The following is a 14,901-nucleotide window of genomic DNA, read 5'->3' as shown; positions in this document are numbered from 1 at the left end:
ACAGACCTGAAATCACTCATCGCATACTCTTTCGTAAGCCATATAGCCCTAGTAATCGTAGCCTCCCTCATCCAAACCCCCTGAAGCTTCTCTGGCGCAACCATCCTCATAGTCGCCCATGGACTCACCTCCTCCATATATTTCTGCCTAGCCAACTCAAACTATGAACGCACCCACAGCCGCATCATATTACTGTCCCGAGGACTTCAAGTCCTACTCCCATTAATAACCTTTTGATCGCCGGGCGCGGTGGCTCAAGCCTGTAATCCCAGCACTTTGGGAGGCCGAGACGGGCGGATCACGAGGTCAGGAGATGGAGACCATCCTGGCGAACACGGTGAAACCCCGTCTCTACTAAAAAAATACAAAAAACTAGCCGGGTGAGGTGGCAGGCGCCTGTAGTCCCAGCTACTCGGGAGGCTGAGGCAGGAGAATGGCGTGAACCCGGGAGGCGGAGCTTGCAGTGAGCTGAGATCCGGCCACTGCACTCCAGCCTGGGCGACAGAGCGAGACTCCGTCTCAAAAAAAAAAAAATAAAAATAACCTTTTGATGGTTCACAGCAAACCTCACCAATCTTGCCATACCCCCTACTATTAACCTACTCGGTGAGCTCTTCGTAATCGCAGCTTCATTTTCTTGATCTCATATTACTATCATACTAACAGGACTCAATATATTAATTACAGCTCTCTACTCTCTCCACATGTTCGTCACAATGCAATGAGGGACACTCACACACCATATAATCAACATAAAACCCCCCTTCACACGAGAAAACACATTAGTATTTATACACCTTGCCCCAGTTATTCTCCTATCCCTCAACCCCAACACCATTCTAGGGTTTACTCCCTGTAAATATAGTTTAATCAAAACATTAGATTGTGAACTTTACTATAGAAGCACACCACTTCTTATTTACCGAGAAAACTTGCAAGGGCTGCTAACCCATACTTCCGTACTTAAAATTACGGTTTTCTCAACTTTTAAAGGATAACAGCTATGCATTGGCCTTAGGAGCCAAAAACATTGGTGCAACTCCAAATAAAAGTAACAATTATGTGCACGTCTATTATGATAACAACCCTTGCCTCCCTAACTCTTCCAATTTTTGCCACCCTCATTAATCCTAACAAAAAACGCTCATACCCAAACTATGTAAAAATAACCATAATATACACCTTTATTACTAGCCTTATTCCAACAACCCTATACATTTTCTCAAACCAAGAAACAACCATTTGAAGCTGACACTGAATAACAACCCAAACATTAGATCTAACACTAAGCTTTAAACTAGATTACTTTTCCATAGTATTTATTCCAATTGCACTATTCATCACCTGATCCATTATAGAATTCTCACTATGGTACATAAACTCAGACCCAAACATCAATCAATTCTTCAAATATCTCCTCATTTTTCTCGCTGCCATACTAATCCTAGTTACCGCCAACAACCTTTTCCAGCTCTTCATTGGTTGAGAGGGTGTAGGAATCATATCCTTCCTTCTAATCAGCTGATGATACGCTCGAGCGGATGCCAACACAGCAGCCATCCAAGCAATCCTATACAACCGCGTCGGCGACATCGGTCTTATCCTAGCTATAACATGATTCCTTCTACATTATAACTCGTGAGACTTTCAACAAATACTAGCTCTAAATTCCAACTCAAACCTCCTCCCACTAATGGGCCTTCTCCTAGCAGCAACAGGAAAATCAGCTCAATTCGGTCTTCACCCCTGACTGCCCTCTGCCATAGAAGGTCCAACCCCTGTCTCAGCTCTACTTCACTCCAGCACCATAGTTGTTGCCGGGGTATTTCTACTCATTCGCTTCCACCCTCTAATAGAAAACAACACATTAATCCAAAATCTTACACTATGTCTGGGAGCCGTTACTACCCTATTCATAGCCATCTGTGCCCTCACACAAAACGATATCAAAAAAATCGTGGCCTTCTCCACCTCAAGCCAACTAGGTCTAATAATAGTCACCATTGGTATTAACCAGCCACACTTAGCATTCCTACACATCTGCACCCATGCCTTCTTCAAAGCTATACTCTTTATATGCTCCGGATCTATTATTCATAACTTAAATAATGAACAAGACATCCGAAAAATAGGGGGCCTATTTAAAACAATGCCCCTTACCTCAACTTCCCTAGTTATTGGCAACCTAGCACTCACGGGAATACCCTTCCTCACAGGCTTCTACTCCAAAGATCTTATTATCGAAGCCACAAATACGTCGTATACCAATGCCTGAGCCCTATCTATTACTCTCATCGCCACCTCCCTAACAAGCGCCTACAGCACTCGAACCATTCTCCTTACCCTAACAGGACAACCCCGCTTCCCAACCCTAATAAACATCAACGAAAACAACCCCACCCTACTAAACCCAATTAAACGCCTTATAGTAGGCAGTATAATTACAGGATTCCTTATCACTAACAACATCCCCCCTACCTCACTCCCCCAGCCAACAATACCCCTCTATCTAAAACTCTCAGCCTTGCCGGGCGCGGTGGCTCAAGCCTGTAATCCCAGCACTTTGGGAGGCCGAGACGGGCGGATCACGAGGTCGGGAGATCGAGACCATCCTGGCTAACACGGTGAAACCCCGTCTCTACTAAAAAAATACAAAAAACTAGCCGGGCGACGTGGTGGGCGCCTGTAGTCCCAGCTACTCGGGAGGCTGAGGCAGGAGAATGGCGTAAACCCGGGAGGCGGAGCTTGCAGTGAGCTGAGATCCGGCCACTGCACTCTAGCCTGGGCAGCAGAGTGAGACTCCGTCTCAAAAAAAAATAAAAAATAAAAAAAAATAAATAAAACTCTCAGCCTATGCGCAACCATCCTCGGTTTCCTAACAGCCCTAGACCTCGCCCTTATAACCAACAAACTAAAAACAAAAAACCCATCACAGATATTCAAATTCTCCAACATACTAGGATATTTTCCCACCACAGTTCATCGTATAATCCCCTATCAAAACCTACTTATAAGTCAAAATTTAGCCTTTCTCTTACTAGACTCAACATGACTAGAAAAATCCATACCTAAAATAATCTCACAAACACACATTACCGCTTCCATAACTGTAACTACTCAGAAAGGCATAATCAAACTCTACTTCCTCTCTTTCCTCATTCCTCTCACCCTAACTCTACTTCTAATAATATAGCCTATTACCTCGAGTAATCTCAATCACAATATATACACCAACAAATAACATCCAACCAGCAACCACCACCAATCAACGCCCATAATCATACAAGGCACCCACACCAATAGAATCACCTCAAACTAACCCCAATCCCTCCCCCTCAAAAATCTCCCAACTACCCATATTATTAAAATTAACCACCACCACTACCCCATCAAAACTTAAAACCCATAAAACTAACCCCACTTCCATTATTAATCCTACCAAAAGACCCCCTAGAACCTCAAACCCTGAGGCCCATGTCTCAGGATACTCTTCAATAGCCATTGCCGCAGTATAACCAAAAACAACTATTATACCCCCCAGATAAATTAAAAACATCATTAAACCCATGTAAGCTCCCCCATAACTTAAAATAATCACACAACCAATTACACCACTAACAATTAATGCTAAACCCCCACAGATGGGAGAAGGCTTAGAAGAAAAACCTACAAACCCCATAACCAATAACACACTTAATGTAAATAAAATATATATCATTACTTCCATATGGACTTTAACCATAACCAATGATACGAAAAACCATCGTTGTATTTCAACTACAAAAGTGCCAAATGATTCCAATACACAAATCTAACCCAATCATAAAAATAATTAACCACTCCCTCATTGATCTACCCACCCCATCCAACATTTCCATGTGATGAAATTTCGGCTCACTTCTTGCAACCTGCCTAATTCTACAAATTATCACAGGCCTATTCTTAGCAATACATTACTCACCAGACACCTCCTCTGCTTTCTCCTCAATCGCACACATTATCCGAGATGTAAATCACGGCTAAACCATCCGCTATCTCCATGCTAACGGTGCCTCCATACTCTTCATCTGCCTCTACCTACACGTAGGCCGAGGCCTCTACTATGGCTCATATCTTCTCCTAGAGACCTGAAACGTTGGCATTATACTTCTACTCATAACTATAACAGCCTTTATGGGCTACGTACTCCCATGAAGCCAAATATCATTCTGGGGGGCAACAGTAATCACAAATCTACTCTCAGCAGTCCCATATGTCGGAACCAACCTTTTTCAATGAATCTGAGGGGGGTATGCCATTGATAACCCTACTCTCATACGATTTTCCACCCTACACTTCATCCTACCCTTCATTATCGTCGCTCTCACAACCGTACATTTACTATTCCTACACGAAACGGGGTCAAACAACCCCTGCGGAATCTCCTCTAACTCAAACAAAATCACCTTTCACCCCTACTATACAATTAAAGATATTCTAGGCCTAGTCCTCCTCCTCTTTACCCTAACAATACTAACACTATTTTCACCCGACCTCCTAAGCGACCCAGACAACTATACCCCAGCCAACCCACTAAACACCCCCCCCCGCATATTAAACCAGAATGGTACTTCCTATTCGCATACGCAATTCTACGATCTGTCCCCAACAAATTGGGAGGCGTACTGGCACTCTTCCTATCGATTCTCATCCTAGCAATTATCCCCATACTCCACAAATCCAAACAACAAAGCATAATATTCCGCCCACTCAGCCAATTCCTACTCTGACTCCTAGTTACAATTCTACTAACCCTTACCTGAATTGGAAGCCAACCAGTGACCCAACCTTTTATCATTATTGGCCAAATAGCATCCGCAATATACTTTATCACAATCCTAATCTTAATACCACTGGCCTCCCTAATCGAGAACAACCTACTCAAATGAACCTGCCCTCGTAGTATAAATTAATACACTGGCCTTGTAAACCAGAAATGGAATACTCTCCCCAGAGCAATCAGAAAGAAAGTACTTAACTCTACTGCCAACACCCAAAACCGGCGTTCTAACTTAAACTACTTTCTGTATTTTATGTTGTACAAGCCCTGCAGCACAACTTTAGTATTAACCTACCTTTAATGCCACTATGTAATTCGTGCATTACTGCTAGCCAGCATGTATAATATATAGTACTATATGTGTTTGACTGTACATAGCACATACCCTTACATATTTACCCAACCCTCTCGAAATACATGCTTACAAGCAAGGATCCTAATGAGCACTTCAACAGTAGTACATCATTCACCCCTCCAAAGCCCACGTATCACCCCATGCGTATCAACAGAACTAGTCCTGTATTAATCGTACATAGTACATTAAGTCGCCCATCGGACATAGCACATACCTGTTAAAAAGTCCTCCTCACCACGGATGCCCCCCCTCACTTAGGAATCCCTTGTTCACCATCCTCCGTGAAACCAATATCCCGCCCAAAAAGTGCTGCTCTCCTCGCTCCGGGCCCATAACTCGTGGGGGTAGCTATAATTGAACTGTATCCAGCATCTGGTTCTTACCTCAGGGCCATAACAATCAAGATCGCCCACACGTTCCCCTTAAATAAGACATCTCGATGGATCACGGGTCTATCACCCTATTAACCAGTCACGGGAGCTCTCCATGCATTTGGTATCTTTTATCTCTGGGCCGCACGCAGCCCCATCGCAGAATGCTGACTCCCACCACATCCCATCCTGTCGCGCCTGTCTTTGATTCCTAGTCCATGCCATTATTAATCGCACCTACATTCAATATCCTAGCCCCGCATGACTGCCATCAAGGTGTTATTTAATTCATGCTTGTAAGACATATCAATAATCAACTCCACGACACTACAATAAAAATTCCATCAAACCCCCCCACCCCCATCTCTGACCTTCACCTAAACCCACTTTTGCCAAACCCCAAAAACAAAAGCCTCAATTTGCCCGATCAGAGCTTGTATTTTCATCTTTTAGGTGTGCATGACTCCAACTGCCATCCCCTCAACTAATATAAATTTACTTCACCAAGCACTCTTGACACCAACCCACAACCCCTTCCCCCACCCCCATCTGCCCACCCACTACCAAACCTATACCTCCACTACCACAACCCCAAAGAAATCACCCCCAATCACACCAACCTCCTCGTTTATGTAGCTTAAACCTACCTAAAGCAAGACACTGAAAATGCCTAGATGAGCTTGCACACCCCATAAACAAATAGGCTTGGTCCTGGCCTTTCTATTGACTCTTAGCAAGATTACACATACAAGCATCCCCGCCCCGGTGAAGACGCCCTACAAATCACCACGACCAAGAGGAGCAAGTATCAAGCACGCACACGCAGCTCAAAACACTTTGCCTAGCCACACCCCCACGGGAGACAGCAGTGACAAATCTTTAGCAATAAACGAAAGTTTAACTAAGCTATGCTATATTAAGGGCTGGCCAGCCACCCTTAATTTCGTGCCAGCCACCGCGGTCATACGATTAACCCTAGTCAATAGAGATCGGCGTAGAGGGTGTTTTAGATCTGATACAATAAAGCTAAACTCCATCTAAACTGTAAAACCCTAGCTGATGTAAAATAAACTACGAAAGTGGCTTTATTTATTTTTATTTTTATTTTTATTTTTTTTTTTTGAGACAGAGTCTTGCTCTGTCACCCAGGCTGGAGTGCAGTGGCCGGATCTCAGCCCACTGCAAGCTCCTCCTCTCGGGTTCACGCCATTCTCCTGCCTCAGCCTCCCCAGTAGCTGGGACTACAGGCACCCGCCACTTCGCCCGGCTAGTTTTTTGTATTTTTTAGTAGAGACAGGGTTTCACCGTGTTAGCCAGGATGGTCTCGATCTCCTGACCTCATGATCCGCCCGTCTCAGCCTCCCAAAGTGCTGGGATTACAGGCTTGAGCCACCGCGCCCGGCCGAAAGTGGCTTTAAAATTTCTGAACACACTATAGCCAAGGCCCAAACTGGGATTAGATACCCCACTATGCTTAGCCTTAAACCTCACTAGTTAAAACAAAACTACTCGCCAGAATACTACAAGCAACAGCTTAAAACTCAAAGGACTTGGCGGTGCTTCACATCCCCCTAGAGGAGCCTGTTCTGTAATCGATAAGCCCCGATCCACCCCACCCTCTCTTGCTCAGTCTATATACCGCCATCTTCAGCAAACCCTGATGAAGGTCACGAAGTGAGCGCAAATGCCCTCCCCGCAAAAACGTTAGGTCAAGGTGTAACCTATGAGATGGTAAAAAATGGGCTACATTTTCTACCTCAGAAAACCCTACGATAACTCTTATGAAACCTAAGAGTCCAAGGAGGATTTAGCAGTAAATTAATAGAGTGCTTAATTGAACTAGGCCATAAAGCGCGCACACACCGCCCGTCACTCCCCTCAAATATACTTAAGGAACATCTTAACTAAACGCCCTAATATTTATATAGAGGGGAAAAGTCGTAACACGGTAAGTGTACTGGAAGGTGCACTTGGATAAATCAAGGTATAGCTTAACATAAAGCATCTGGCTTACACCCAGAAAATCTCAACACCGCTTGACTACCTTGAGCTAACACTAGCTCCAAATATAATCAATACTAACATCAAGTCAATATATACCAAACCATTCACCTACATAAAGTATAGGCGATAGAAATTTTAACCCAGCGCTATAGATACAGTACCGTAAGGGAAAGATAAAAAATCACCCAAGCACAAAATAGCAAGGATTAACCCCCGTACCTTTCGCATAATGAATTAGCTAGAAATAATTTCACAAAGAGAACTAAAGCCAAATTTCCCCGAAACCAGACGAGCTACCCAAAAACAGCTAAAAGAGCGCACCCGTCTATGTGGCAAAATAGTGGGAAGATTTCTGGGTAGAGGTGACAAGCCTACCGAGCCTGGTGATAGCTGGTTATCCAAGATAGAATCTTAGTTCAGCCTTAAGTCTACCTACAGAATCACTTAATCCCCCTGTAAACTTAATTGTTAGTCTAAAGAGGGACAGCTCTTTAGACATTAGGAAAAAACCTTATATAGAGAGTAAAAACCTCCAATTACCATAGTTGGCCTAAAAGCAGCCATCAATTAAGAAAGCGTTCAAGCTCAACATCAACTACTCAAAAAACCCCAAACACATAACTGAACTCCTCACACTACATTGGATTAATCTATCATCCTATAGAAGCAATAATGCTAGTATAAGTAACATGAATACTCTCTCCACCGCATAAGCCTAAATCAGACCGAAAGCCTCACCAATACTTAACAGCCCAGTATTGATAAACATAAACAAGCCCATACTACCTTCACTGTTAATCCAACACAGGCATGCTTTCAAGGAAAGGTTAAAAAAAGTAAAAGGAACTCGGCAAACTTAACCCCCGCCTGTTTACCAAAAACATCACCTCTAGCATTACTAGTATTAGAGGCACTGCCTGCCCAGTGACACACGTTTAACGGCTGCGGTACCCTGACCGTGCAAAGGTAGCATAATCACTTGTTCTTTAAATAGGGACTCGCATGAATGGCAACACGAGGGTTTAACTGTCTCTTACTTTCAACCAGTGAAATTGACCTGTCCGTGAAGAGGCGGACATAAAATAATAAGACGAGAAGACCCTACGGAGCTTTAATTTATTAATGCAACCAAGAACCATACAAACCTACGGATTTTTAAATCTCTACGCCTGCATTAAAAATTTCAGTTGGGGTGACCTCGGAGCACAACTAAACCTCCGAATAATCCATGCTGAGACCACACAAGCCAAAGCGAACTAACATTTACAATTGATCCAATAATTTGATTAGCAGGCGCCTGTAGTCCCAGCTACTCCGGAGGCTGAGGCAGGAGAACGGCGTAAACCTGGGAGGCGGAGCTTGCAGTGAGCTGAGATCACACCACTGCACTCCAGCCTGGGCGACAGAGACTCCATCTCAAAAAAAAAAAAAAAAAAAAAAAAAAAAGAAGGGTAGATTGGGGGAAATGGGTGATTCAGGGGTGGTCAGGGCTGAGGTCCCACCTAAGTTGAACCCAAGTTATTTTTTTCTAGAAAAAGAATGCCCAGGCCAGGCACGGTGGCTCACGCCTGTAATCCCACCACTTTGAGAGGCTGAGGCAGGTGGATCACCTGAGGTCGGCAGTTCGAGACCAGCCTGGCCAATATGGTGAAACCCTGTCTCTACTAAAAATTAAACAAATTAGCCGGGCGTGGTGTAATCCCAGCTACTCAGGAGGCTGAGGTCACAGAATTGCTTGCATCCAGGAGGTGGAGGTTGCAGTGAGCCAAGATGGCGCCACTGTACTCCAACCTGGGTGACAGAGGTTCCATCCCCTCCAAAAAAGAATGCCTAATTCCTCCTGGGTTGACAAATCAGCGAGAACCTTCCATCCCCTCCTCCATCCCACTACATACAGCACCAGAAAGACCCCAGCCTGCAACTAGGGGCTGCTGGCTGTTCATGTCCTCACCGGGGGCATTGTCTGTGACTGATTTTTTTTTTTTTTTTAGATGGAGTTTTGCTCTTGTTTCCCAGGCTGGAATGCAATGGCGCGATCTCTGGCTCACCACAACCTCTGCCTCCTGGGTTCAAGCAATTCTCCTGCCTCAGTCTCCCCAGCAGCTGGGATTACAGGCCACCACACCCAGCTAATTTTGTATTTTTAGTAGAGACGGGGTTTCACCATGTTGGTCAGGCTGGTCTCGAACTCCCGACCTCAGGTGATCCACCTGCCTCGGCCTCCCAAAGTGCTGGGATTACAGGCGTGAGCCACTGCGCCCAGTGTCTGTGACTGATTAAAACATAACTCAGGGAGGCCAGGCGCGGTGGCTCACACCTGTAATCCCAGCACTTTGGGAGGCTGAGGTGAGCGGATGACCTGAGGTCAGGAGTTCGAGACCAGCCTGGCCAACACGGTGAAACCCCGTCTCTACTAAAAATACAAAAATTAGCCAGGTGTGCTGGCACACACCTGTAGTCCCAGCTACTCGGGAGGCTGAGGCAGGAGAATCGCTTGAACCCAGGAGGCGGAGGTTTGCAGTGAGCCAAGACTGGGCCACTGCACTCCAGCCTGGGTGACAGAGTGAGACTCCATCTCAAAAAAAAAAAAAAAAAAACCGGCGGGCAGGCTGAGGCCTGTAATCCCAGCACTCGCTTGAACCAGATCAGGAGGAGATCGAGAGGTTTTAGCAGTGAGCTACTCGGGAGGCTGAGGCAGGAGAATGGCAAGACTGGCGGAGCTTGCACTGCGCCACTGCACTCCAGCCTGGGTGACAGAGTGAGACTCCATCTCAAAAAAAAAAAAAAAAAAAAAAAAAAAAAAAAAAAACATAACTCATGGGGCTGTCAGTCTTGGTGTCACTTTGTCCCGGAGCCCCAGTCAAGCCTGGACCAGCCAAGACATCCGTCCCACACAGCTGTCCTGTGGATATGAAGACTGAGGTCCTGAGAGAGGGCGCTCATTACTCAAGTCACCGGGAGTCTCAAACGCACCAGGCTGGCTCCAGTTGGACAGCTGTACTCTCTGCCCCGTGCCTCCTGCTTAATTCCCAGTCATCCTTCAGGGCTCGGTGAAAACAGCCTCCCCAGGTAGGGGCTCTCCTGCCCTCCCAGCCAGATCAGTCCCTTCTACTGGCTTCTCCAGCCACCCCTATGCCCCTGATCCTAGGCTCAGGCCATGAGGATCCCTTCCCTCTGGCTCAGATGAGCTGAGACTTGCTTGGGGGGGTGCGGTGAGGCCATCTGTGCCCCTTGTTGGGGTCCTGGCCTTCACTGGACACCCCAGCTCCTCCCTCAGCCTGGGCTGGGTGGGTGATAAAGCTGTCAGCCTGCTGGAAATTTCTCTCCCCTTGGGGCCTAAGGGCTGGGAGCCAAGGGCAGCTGCCACTCAGGAGGAGGGGAAGGCCCCACGGGCTCGGCGGGTGGGCTGTGAACCACACGTGAGATCTGGGGCATACGGGGAGGCAATAGGGGTTTGAGGGCAGTGCTGCGGTTCCAGAGGGGGCAGGTCAGAGTCCCCCAATGTTGGCCAGGTGGCTAGGCTTCTGCCCTCGTGGAGCCCAAGGAGGGTTTCCACATCCCTCTAAGCCTCAGAGGAAATTCCAGAGGGAGAGAAAGAGAAGTTGAGAAAGGGAGATGCTGATTCTGACATCAGTTCAGGTAGAGGCGGCGACCATGGGGGCTCCAGGGGCGTCAGGGGACAGAGCAGCCTGCTCCCACTCCAACTCCTTACCCCCAGGGGACTGGTCCCACACTACCCTGTTAGGAAGCCCTGGCCTGGCCTCCCGAGGGCCCCGTCCCCCTCCTGGGACCCCTGGCTTGCAGCCAGGCGGTGGGGAGAGGGACCCAGGTGTGTGGTGTAGGTGGCAGGTGAGTGATGGGCCCAGCAAGGCTGGCTCAGGCCCAGGGTCACCAGGGGGCTTGGCAGAGACTCTTTAGGCCTCCACACCTTCCCCACCCTGTGCCCCTCCACCCTCCCACCTGGGCCTGGGGGAGACATCATAGGTACCTCTGCATGTCCACTGTACAGATGGGGAAATTGAGGTTCAGATAGCACCTGGGAGTCACCACCACCCTCCACCACCAGGTCCCCCTTGGCATTCTCCAGAGAACAGCAATTTCCCCCAACAGTAGAATGTTCCAGAATGTTCTGGAATGTTCCAGAAGTCCTCATTTACAGTCAGAAGCCACCTGCAGCCCCTAAGTGGTGGAGCAGGGCTCTATGGGGGACTTGCCTGACTTTGGAGCTCTTGACCTGAGATCTTCAGAAAAAAGACTTTCATCTCTGGCAGCTGTGTGGCCTTGGGTGAGTTCCTCAACTTCTCTGGGCGTCAGCCACCTCCTCTGTAGAGTAGAGCCACTGCTGGCACCTTCTTCAGGAGGCTGAGGTGACCTGGAAGGTCACGCTGATCCTCCCACCATCCGCAGGGTCTCTGCATACCCCCTCTACAGGCTGGAATGTTTGGCCTGGATCCCTGGCCTTCTGTGGGCCTTGGTTTCCCCTCCTGTAATACTTTAAAGAACTCGGCCTCTCCCTGCTCATCTACATGGTGCTAGGGCCACTAAACAGACAGGTAGTGGGGGAAGCCCCAGGTGACGGTGACAGAAACCTGGCACCCCTAGAAACCTTACCCTGGCCTCACCCCCAGGCCCCCTGGCACCAACATGCTGGGGTCTGCCCAACCCTGGTACCCAGGCCCAGCCGGGTTCATACAGCTTAAATTTCAGCCTGTGGTGGGTGAAGAGGCGGGTGCTGGACACGCTTCATTTTCCAATTTCTAGAAATAAAAGCTGTGGGGCCATCTATTGTGGAGTGGAAATAAAGCCCATTGCAAAACCTCATGTGTGAAAAAACAATAGCATTTACCTCCCTGCCCAGGGAGAGAAAATTCCAGGGAATACACGGGGCCAGGGAACAAAGGGGCCTCTCATTCTGGAAAGGTTTTGTGAAGTGTACGAGTGGCAATTTTAGAATCAGAAAAGCTAATGGAGGTATTTTCTTTTTTGTTTGTTTGTTTTTGAGACTGAGTCTTGCTCTGTCGCCCAGGCTGGAGGGCAGTGGTGCGATCTCGGCTCACCACAACCTCCCCCTACTGAGTTCAAGCGATTCTCATGCCTCAGCCTCCGGAGTAGCTGGGATTACAGATGCCCGCCACCATGCCCAGCTAATTTTTGTATTTTAAGTAGAGATGGTGTTTCACCATGTTGGCCAGGCTGTTCTGGAACTCCTGACGTCAAGTGATCCGCCCTCCTCCGCCTCCCAAAGTGCTAGGATTATAGGCGTGAGCCACGGCACCCGGCCCAATGGAGGTATTTCGGAGAACGGAAATGGTTAGAAGGTCTGTTGGAAAAAAGCATAATTTTCTTTTCTTTTCTTTCTTTTTTTTTTTTCTTCAGAGTCTCGTTCTGTCACCCACCCAGGCTGGAGTACAGTGGCACAATCTCGGCTCACTACAACCTCTGCCTCCTGGGTTCAAGTGATTCTCCTGTCAGCCTCCCGAGTAGCTGGAATTACAGGCGCACATCACCACGCCTGGCTAATTTTTTGTATTTTTAGTAGAGACGGGGTTTCACGGTATTAGCCAGGATGGTCTCGATCTCCTGACCTCATGATCAGCCTGTCTCTGCCTTCCAAAGTGCTGGGATTACGGGAGTGAGCCACAGCGCCTGGCTGAAAAGCATAATTTTCTTGGTTTGTTTTTAGGTGATGTTTTCAAGGTTTCTAAGACACCTGTCTCTCCAACGGCAAAAATTACAGCCAGTAAAAAATTAGAGCCAGCGACCTGGTTACCCGGGCCAGACCTGAAGGGAGTGTAGGGAGATGCCACCCACCTTGGGAAGTTGCACCAGGATTTACGGTCCGCTCTGTCCCTGTTGGCGTTCTCTGGAGAGTAGAAATGTTCCCCTACCCAGACTCTCAGAATATTCCAGAGACCTCAATTTACACTTGGTATCCACCTGCAGCCACTCAGGCCCTAAGCCCAGCTGTAGCTCCTGGTCACGCCCCCTCCCAGAGGGTGACAGTGCTGAGATTTGACTTCAGAACAAGGGCAGAGCCTTACAAAAAATGAGCCGAGCGTGGTGGGCGCCTGTAATCCCAGCTACTCACGAGGATGAGGCAGGAGAATTACTTGAACCTGGGAATTGGCGGTTGTGGTGAGCTGAGATCACACCACTGCTCTCCAGTCTGGGCAACAGAGCAAAACTGTCTCACTCACTCAGTCAATAAATAAATAAGTAAAAGTAAATAGGCAGGGCACAGGGGCTCACTCCTGTAATCCCAGCACTTTGGGAGGCCGAGGTGGGTGTATCATGAGGTAAGGAGTTTGAGACCAGTCTGGCCAACACAGTGAAACCCTGTCTCTACTCAAAATAGAAAAATTAGCTGGGCGTGGTGGTGGGCGCCTATACTTGGGAGGCCGAAGCTCAAGAATTGCATGAACCTGGGAGGCGCAGGTTGCAGTGAGCCGAGATCGCGCCACTGCACTCCAGCCTGGGCAACAACAGAGACTTTGTCTCAGAAAAAATAAAAAAAACACGCCAGGCACGGTGGCTCAGGCCTGTAATCCCAGCACTTTGGGAGGCCAAGGCAGGTGGATTACCTGCAGTCGGGAGTTTGAGACCAGTTCAGGTCTTTGGAACATTCTGAGAGTCTGGGTAGAGGAAATTTTCTACCCTCCAGGGAACGCCAACAGGGACAGAGAGGACTGCAAATTCTGGCGCATCTCTTCCCAAGGTGGCGTCTGCATACACTCCCCGCAACATGGAGAAACCCCGTCTCTACTAAAAATACAAAATTAGGCAGGCGTGGTGGTGGGTGCCTATAATCCCAGCTACTCAGGAGGCTGAGGCAGGAGAATCGCTTGAACCCGGGAGGTGGAGGTTGTGGTGAGCTGAGATTGCGCCATTGCACTCCAGCCTGGGCAACAAGAGTGAAACTCCGTCTCAAAAAGAAATATTATCCTGTTTATTTCTTGGTTTGTCAGTGTCTTCCCCAGACTGGCTGGCTCATGGGGCAGGGCTTGGGTCCCCAGCATGACCTGGCACCCAGTAGGCACTCAGTCGACAGGTGCTGAATAAACATCCTTGTCTGTGACGGAAGCTTGAACTCTTACTTGGAGAATTACAAACGAAGACTGAGGATCTTCGGACTTTGGGGCAGGAATGACCCTCCCCCTGCCCCTTCCCCAGCCCTCACCGACCACCCCAGGGATTACAGCCTGTCTCAGGGGGACCTGCAGGTGAGGTGGTCCTCACCCTCAGTGACACAAGGCGGGACCTCTCAGGGCTGGAGATGGAGGAGGCCGGGGTGCAGGCGCAGGCAGGCAAAGAATGCTGCCGCAGACGAGAACGAATAAACAGGCTCCTTGGAT

At 48.0% G+C, this 14,901-nt stretch overlaps 1 protein-coding gene and 1 pseudogene across 2 annotated transcripts in view; one reads left to right on the top strand and one right to left on the bottom strand.

The window, feature by feature from the left end:
• FUT5 (fucosyltransferase 5) overlaps positions 1-14,901 on the bottom strand; it is a 46,202-nt gene that overhangs the window by 14,094 nt on the left and 17,207 nt on the right. The gene's annotated exons all lie outside the window — the stretch shown is intronic.
• On the top strand, positions 1,061-3,341 carry LOC126942892 (NADH-ubiquinone oxidoreductase chain 5-like; annotated as a pseudogene). Its single transcript, XR_007721622.1, has 2 exons — positions 1,061-2,526; positions 2,851-3,341. The product of XR_007721622.1 is annotated as an NADH-ubiquinone oxidoreductase chain 5-like (transcript).

The sequence above is a fragment of the Macaca thibetana genome, chromosome 19 (assembly GCF_024542745.1).
Source record: "Macaca thibetana thibetana isolate TM-01 chromosome 19, ASM2454274v1, whole genome shotgun sequence".
Lineage (NCBI taxonomy): Eukaryota > Metazoa > Chordata > Mammalia > Primates > Cercopithecidae > Macaca > Macaca thibetana.
The sequence above is the reverse complement of the archived record's forward strand: the minus strand, read 5'-3'. Positions and strand labels throughout refer to the sequence as shown.